The sequence below is a fragment of the Ornithorhynchus anatinus genome, chromosome X2 (genome assembly GCF_004115215.2).
Source record: "Ornithorhynchus anatinus isolate Pmale09 chromosome X2, mOrnAna1.pri.v4, whole genome shotgun sequence".
NCBI classification, from domain to species: Eukaryota; Metazoa; Chordata; class Mammalia; order Monotremata; family Ornithorhynchidae; genus Ornithorhynchus; species Ornithorhynchus anatinus.
The window spans coordinates 23642534-23648341 of NC_041750.1; the positions used below are offsets into that span (position 1 = coordinate 23642534).

A 5808-nucleotide genomic window follows, 5' to 3' on the forward strand; every position below is an offset into this window, starting at 1 on the left:
GATGTTGGTATTTCTTAAGCACTTACTATGTGCAGAGCACTGTATTAATAATGGTAATAACATTGGTATTTCTTAAGCGCTTACTATGTGCAGAGGACTATACTAATAATAGTAATAACATTGGTATTTCTTGAGCACTGTACTAATAATAGTAATAACGTTGGTATTTCTTAAGCGCTTACTATGTGCAGAGCACTGTTGTAAGCACTGGGGTAGTTACAGGGTAATAAAGTTACCTGGACAAATCTGTTACCGATTTGTCCATTCCAAGCGCTTAGTACAGTGTTCTGCACATAGTAAGCGCTCAATAAATACTATTGAATGAATGAATGTTGTCCCCCATGAGGCTCACACTCTTCATCCCCATTTTACAGATGAGGTCACTGAGGCACAGAGAAGTGAAGTGACTTGCCCACAATCCCACAGCTGACAAGTGGCAGAGCCGGGATTCGAACCCATGACCTCGGACTCCCAAGCCCGGGCTCTTTCCACTGAGCCACGCTGCTTCTCAATAATGTTGGTATTTGTTATTGAGTGCTTACTATGTGCAGAGCACTGTACTAAGCGCTTGGAATGGACGAATCGGCAACAGATAGAGACAGTCCCTGCCCATTGACGGGCTGACAGTCTAATCGATAATGGTGGTATTTGTTAAGCGCTTACTACGTGTAGAGCACTGTTCTAAGCGCTGGGGGAGATACAGCGTCATCAGGTTGTCCCACATGAGGCTCACAGTTAATTCCCATTTTACAGAAGAGGTAACTGAGGCACAGAGAAGTGAAGTGACTTAACAGTCACACAGCTGACAAGTGGCAGAGCTGGGATTCGAACCCATGACCTCTAACTCCCAAGCCCGGGATCTTTCTACTGAGCCACACTGCTTCTCACCACTACTACTCCAGCCAGTCCCAGAAGCCTCCGCACCCCAACGCTTAGCCCCTCCGGCTCTGTGCCGGATGGCCTCCATCTCCCATTTCATCCATTCGGTCCTGCTGGAACCAAGCCCCCGAAGACCTCTCTCATCCCCACCCACCACTAATAATAATTCATTCAATAGTATTTATTGAGCGCTTACTATGTGCAGAGCACTGTACTAAGCGCTTGGGATGAACAAGTCGGCAACAGATAGAGACGGTCCCTGCCGTTTGACGGGCTTACGGTCTAATCGGGGGAGACGGACAGACGAGAACAATGGCACTAAACAGCGTCAAGGGGAAGAACATCTCGTAATGATAGCATTTGTTAAGCGCTTACTATCTGCGAAGCACTGTTCTAAGCACTGGGGGGATACAGGGTGATCAGGCTGTCCCACGTGGGGCTCACAGTCTTCATCTCCATTTTACAGATGAGGAAACCGAGGCAATGAGAAGTGAAGTGACTTGCCCAGGGTCACTCAGCTGACAAGAGGTGGAGCCGGGATTCGAACCCATGACCTCTGACTCCCAAGCCCGGGCTCTTTCCACTGGGCCATGCTTCTTCTCCACTACCACAGTCGGGCCCAGAAGCCTCCGCAACGCTTAGCCCCTCCAACTGTGCGCTGGATGGCCTCCACCTCCCATTTCATTCATTCAGTTCTATTTATTGAGCGCTTACTCGGTGCAGAGCACCGTACTAAGCGCTTGGAAAGTACAAATCCGGCCCCAGATAGAGGCGATCGCTACCCAAAAACGGGCTCACAGTCTAGAAGGGGGGAGACGGACAGCAAAACAAAACAAGTAGACAGGCTGCAATAGCGTCCCTATAAATAAATAGAATTTTCCTGCCTACCTCCTTTCCCACTCATCGAGCCCTTCCTCCCTCTCTGTCTTTTGTCGGAGGGCCTGGAAGACCATCCACGGGGCAGCCCCTCTCCCACAGGCCTTCACCCTCGCTCCAGCCCCGAATTTCGGGAGCCAAACGAGGCAAAGAGGAGCCGGGGGGGAACCAGTTGAATTTAGAAGAGTTTGCGCTACAATTTTTTTCAAGTGGTAGTTGTTAAAAACTGTTCTGAGCACTGGGGTAGACCCAGGATGAACAGGTTGGACACGGTCCCTGTCCCTCATTCAATCATCCATTCATTCAGTCGTATTTGTTGAACACTTACTGTGTGCAGAGCACTGTACTAAGCGCTTGGGAAAGTACAATACAGCAGCGACGAGTGACAATCCCTGCCCACATGGGCTCACGGTCCTAGGCCCCAATTTACAGATGAAGTAACTGAGGTACAGAGAAGTGAAGTGAGGTGCAGAAAAGTGAGGTACAGCGAAATCAGGCCGAGTGGAAAGAGCACAGGCCTGGGGGGGTCAGAGGATCTGGGTTCTAATCCTGACCACCAGTTGCCTGCGGAGTGACCTAGGGCAAGACTCGGCCTCGCTTTTCCCATCTGTAAAATGAGGATAAAATGCCTGTTCTCCTTTCCTCTTAGGCTGCAAGCCCTGTGCAAGATAGAGATTCTGTCCAATCTGATTATCTTACATCTCTCCCAGGGCGTCTAGCCCAGTGAAGTGAGTTCTTAACAAATAACACAATTATTAGGATTATTAATAAAACATTAAACTGCATTTTAAAATCAAGAAATTGGTGTATTAGCTGCCAGTGCTCTCAGAACTTTTTTTTTTTTTCTCAGCCACCTTGAAATCTCCAGATCCTTGTCTTCCTTACCTCCCACTCATTCCCGATGTTGTGGAGCAGCAGATGGTTGAAGGAAAAAAAGTTGAGCATCAACAAAATTCTGTCATTAAAAATGTCCATGAGAACATAAGAAATGTCATTTCTGAGCCAGTCCAATGGTCCATCCAACCCCAGTACTTGGTCTGACTGGGACAACAGGATTCTTGGGAGAAAAAGAATAATTTTTTTTGCCCTCCTTGGCACTCATCCTCGAGGTTTAGTGCTCTACCATCTAAAATCCCTTAATATTCCCCCTTGACATCCTTAACTTTCTCTCAACCCATTATGGTTCTCTTACCCATTCATTTTTTTTCCAAACCCCTCTTGAATCTACTGACAGTTTCATTCTGCAGGACTGATTGTGGTAACAAATTCAATATGCCTCCCACCCACCGAATTAAACTCTAGTCAAGTCAGAGGTCAACTAATCCTGGCAAATTCTAGTTGACAAATCATGGAATCAGCCACTTCCTATGAGGATTACTTCTGGACCAAAACTTCTACGTGAATAGAGAGGGCTCCGTCGAAATCCTCTATCCTGGTGGAGAAAAGCCACGAGCGTCACAGTGGAGGTATTCTCAATTAGCTAGATCTTCTCTGTCCGATAGGAGACGGTTTCTCACGAGGCTGGGTCAGACTCTGTGTGAATCCAGTTGGAGACCAAAGTTCTCCCTTCTAAACAGAGATGGTGTGGAATCGTATGGGTCGAATGGAAAGATCAGATTTTATCTGATCCCAGGACAGTCTTCAATTGGGTGTAGATCGATTTTGTTCAATCAAATTACTTCAGGTCAGGTGGAGACCAACTATGTCCAATCAGCTGGAGAGAATATGATCTACACAGTCCCTCATTACAGGAAAAATGCAGAGAGTAGCCCCAAGATCTCAGTGTAGTTTTCATATCAATCGCCAAACACCTACTCCGTGCAGAATACTCTATTAAGTGGAATTAGTAGATTTTCATATCAATCGCTGAACACCTACTCTGTGCAGAATACTCTATTAAGTGGAATTAGTAGACATGATCACTGAATTCCAGGACCTTCTAAACCTCTTTGTTTCTTATTGGAAATTTGGTTCCGAAAAATTGAAATGGAAGTCAGAATTAATCTGCCCATGGGAACGGTGCTAGAAATGAAGAGTTGTTTCTGAATACGGCTTGGGCCTTATTTTTAGCAAAATTATCCTAAACTGGGTATTCCATCAATTAAGGATGAGTAATATAGCTACACACCTATATCCGTATTGAGTCAGAGAGATTCTACCACAGGGGAGCCAACTTTTACTTCAACGGAGGTAAAACGAATGTTTTGATTCTAGACTGGAAGCTTGTTGTGGGCAGAGAACATGTCTACCAACTCTCTTATGGTGTTCTCTCCCCAGATCTTAGTACAGTGCTCCATACCCATTAAGTGCTCAGTAAATACGGTTGATTGATCTTGACCTTTCCTTGCAACCAGGCATTCTTTCCGCTCCCATCTCCTGACCTCTCCCTCTTTGTCCCACCACCTTCTGGAAAAATTCTCCCCTCTGCTCTCCCTGTCCCCATCACAGCTTTTAAAACTCCCCTTCTCCCGGTGGCCTCCAGATTCATTCAGTAGTATTTACTGAGTGCTTACTAGGTGCAGACCACTGTACTAAGCACTTGGAATGGACAATTCGGCAACAGATAGAGACAATCCCTGCCCAGTGATGGGCTCCATATCCTCCTTCCCCGCACGACCAACCACCCTACTCCAGGAACCAGTGCCATAAAGGAAGCTGGTGTTGTAAAATCAAAACCAGGGGGTGCAAAGCTGCAACAGTATATTTTGGAGCATCTGTAAACCTTATGCATCTTACCTTCAAACATATCTTACACTGAGCACTTCCAGAGCATGAAAACAAAGCCTCAGCCAGTCAGCTGAAAATGCAAAGTCAGTGGTGGTGGAAAAATTAGCAAGGGGTAGGGCAGTCAAGAAAGGAGTGGCTTTTTTTCAAAGAGAAGCTTTCAGAGGAACCTGAGACAAGAAAACACAAGTGTCAATAGGGCCAAGGGCTGCAAACAATAAATGTGACAGCACAATGAGGGCCAGTCTTTGTGTGTGCATAGTGCCTTTGGGACTGAGGGCCCTACACTGACCTTCCCAACACACACATACACACACCCCACACACACCTTCCCCCACCACCCCCTCTGCCCAGTGAGCGACCTTCACCATCAATGACATCTTCAGGCACAAAGGACAATGAGAGACATATAGAAAATTGAAATTGCCAGTTTAACCATTGCCAGTAAAGGATGAAATGTTTTCCCTCATCCAAAGAGCAGGTGACGCATTCTGTAGGCTTACAGGTTTATAACTTCTATGTATTTAGGAAGGGCTTCTCTGTCTGGAAGATCAAAGTTCTTTACAGGCTTATGAATTCTCACTGCATCGCTGATTAGGAGGCAACAAATATAATTACACCCATTTTATGGATTAAAAAACCGAGGTACAGGGGTTAAATGACAATGCTCAAGGTGATTCAGTGAATCATCAGTTGTAGGATCGGGGAGTCATATTTGCCGACTCCTACTCTGATCCTTTTAATTCAACTGTTTTGAATATGGGAGTCCAGGTCACCATGTATTAAGTGATCTGAGAATTAGTGCATATAGTCATTCTTGTTTCCTCCTCTTTGTTTTCATCTTCCTCTTACTCTTTTAAATTGTCTTGCACGATTAAAAATTGTGAAATGTATTAAACGATTTCATGTTGTTGCTAAAGGTTGGAGTTCGTATTTGGGCACCGACCTGAATAAATTTCCATAAATTTGGCAAAATAATAATTGTCACTGGGGATTTTAAAGGACCCCATGACCTGGATCCTTTGCCAGTACAATAAGGAAGCCCCTTAGCTGGTTGCGTGTCATCTCGGTCAATCAATCGACAGTATTTACTGAGTGCCTACTCTGTACAGAGTACTGTATTAAGCGCTTGGTAAAGTACGTTCGTATCGTATTAAGCGCTTGGAAATGTATGATAGAGTAAATAAACATAATCATAAGGGAGCAATAATAATAAGGGAGTAATAGACATAATAATAATAATGTTGGTATTTGTTAAGCGCTTACTATGTGCTGAGCACTGTTCTAAGCGCTGGGGTAGACACAGGGGAATCAGGTTGTCCCACGTGG

The 5808-nt window shown here is 45.3% G+C and overlaps 1 long non-coding RNA gene across 1 annotated transcript; it reads right to left on the reverse strand.

Moving 5' to 3' along the window:
• Positions 1 to 2540: 2540 nt before the first annotated feature.
• LOC103167086 lies at positions 2541 to 4636 on the reverse strand. Its single transcript, XR_485049.3, has 2 exons — positions 4492 to 4636; positions 2541 to 2812 (listed from the first exon to the last, which is right to left on the reverse strand). It is a non-coding gene; the product is annotated as an uncharacterized LOC103167086 (long non-coding RNA).
• Between the last annotated feature and the right edge of the window lie 1172 nt (positions 4637 to 5808).